This window comes from Astyanax mexicanus, chromosome 3, assembly GCF_023375975.1.
Source record: "Astyanax mexicanus isolate ESR-SI-001 chromosome 3, AstMex3_surface, whole genome shotgun sequence".
NCBI lineage: Eukaryota > Metazoa > Chordata > Actinopteri > Characiformes > Acestrorhamphidae > Astyanax > Astyanax mexicanus.
In genome coordinates this window covers 60,616,078-60,618,616 of record NC_064410.1, presented here as the reverse complement: position 1 = coordinate 60,618,616, position 2,539 = coordinate 60,616,078, and positions in this window count along the sequence as shown.

Below are 2,539 nucleotides of genomic sequence, written 5' to 3'. Positions count from 1 at the left end.
GTGGCGTTTTTATTCATTTATTTATTTATTCAACATCAATTTCACTGTCAAAAACTGACAAAACAGGAAGAAATGCAGTGTTTCCTATTCCTGGTTGTGGAGTAGTAGGCCTGTCTCTATAATTACATTCTCAATTTATCATATATATAATAATATAGTCGCTGTCCAATAAAAAAACATTTTTTAGATTTTTAGATTTCTACATAATTTCAACAAACCAACTGTCCCTTACACTGTATCAAATTTTCTTGATTAACGGACCAATAGAAATATTTAAAAAATGACCTGAAATAAACTGTTTTTACATTGACTTCCATTGAATTTTAAGAAGGTTTTATCTCTCTCCTGTAAAGTAATGAATACTTCTACAGAAGTATTTTAAACTCTAGTATCTAAACTTCTACCTGAATAATAAATGAACACTGATAAATCAATTCTATGTCTTTAATTGGGTCTTTATTGAATAAAAAATTATACATTTTTGTGAAATTGCTGTTTTGGAGATACTTGTTTTTCATTGGACAGCGACAATATGTGGATAAATATGTTTCTAAGCGCTGAGTGGTCCAGTAGTCTAAAGTGCTGCCACTGTGATCGGGAGATCATTGGTTCGAATCCCCGTCATACAGCTTGCCATCAGCTGCCGGAGCCCTGAGAGAGCACAACTGGTTTTGCTCTCAAGACCAGTTCAGTAATTTTCATATACATATTAGATTTATATATAATTAAGATTTAGATGTTTTTTCCATTACTGGAACATAATATAATCCAGGTTTTAAAGTAAAGAAAAAAACTGTCAGAGCCTTTAAGGAAAACAAAATAAAAACTAAAAAAAAATGATAAAGTCAAATATTGTATAGAACAAAAAGGGGTGATTTTTTTTTATGAAAAATTAATTGGTTAATAGTTTACAGCTGGTAAGTAGAAACAGAAATATACTGAGCTTTATTGTAAATGGATTTAAAAATATATACATTTCTAAAACCTTAGTCTGTGTTAAAGCTGTAGTTCTGGAACAGCATTTACACACTTAAACACTTGCAGCACATTCATGTGGAGGACCAAAAATGACGTAAGTATAAAAAAATTAATGCACATATAAATGTAGAAATAAATAAATATATAAATAAATAAATGTTGAAATAAATAAATGCACATATGAATTAATAAATAAATAAATATATAAATAAGAAATGTATTTATTCATTTATTTATTTACTTATGCAATTATTTATGCATTTATTTATTTATTCATTTATATGGGAATTTATTTATATATTTATTTCAACATTTATTTATTTATTCATTTATTTATTTATATATTAATTTATTTCTACATTTATATGTGCATTTATTTATTTTTTTACTTATGTCCTTTTTGGTCCTCCATACATTCACACTTTCATCATCATAATAACTAGAAAAAGACACAGATAAAACACAGAGAACTCTGTAACTATTAAATGTAGAAGTATTTTCTTCAGAGAAATTACAGATACAGAAGCCAGAAAGCGGTGAGTACTGTTTCCTACACCTTCAAAAGAACTTGTTTTGATAACACTGTCAGATATCCTGATATTAATCAGTTGATCACAATTCTACTTTGCATCAAATTACGATCACACACATCTCATATTCCAGAGTTTCTACACGGCACATTTTAATAATGGTTTTCCTGCTTTAACAGGAGTATTGGGAGCAGGGATTGCACTAAAATGTGCAGGGTAGGGTGCCTTTCTTGGATATTAGAGAGCGTTAATTGCTGCTCCTTACATTTTTACACAATTATCTGAACTTTCTACTCCTTGCATTTTAAAAATAGCCTCATTACTCCTTTTTCATTCTGAATTTAGCACCCCCGCCAGGAAAAGCACCCCCTCTCGGAGCGTATTTCTGAATAGTGCTTTTATTAAGAAGACGATGCGTACGTGCTGCCAAGAGGGGGTGCTTTTCATGGCAGGGGAGCAGATTTTGGCACTACTATGGTGCTGAATTCAGCACCCCCGCCAGGAAAAGCACCCTCTCTCGGAGCGTATTTCTAAGTAAAGTTAAAGCGCTTTTATTAAGAAGACGTACGTGCACGCTCTAGAGAGAGGGTGCTTTTCCTAGCGGGGGTATCATCTAGTATGAAGATGATCCCTGCAGAGACTCAAGAGAACTCCAGACAAACTCCAGACCAACTAAACTTTAACTTTAATATATTTACCTTCTACTAAAATACATTCATTTACAATCAGCATATATGCAGCTGAAACACTAGGGAACAGCCTAGTGCAAAATCCCAAATTATATTATCAACATTAACATTTTAATATTTTAACACTATAGTTATTATTAGAGGCCGACCGATCGATCGGCCAGCCGATTTAATCGGCCGATTTTTGTTATTTTTTTATCAATCGGCATCGGACGATTTTCTTATTTGGCCGCGCCGATTTTAATCCGGCACATCTGCGGGCAGCTACTTGGAACGCAGCGCAAGGTTTCAAGAGTGAGCAAGACTTTCAACGGGTAAGGCATCCATTTTTACAATCCAGTG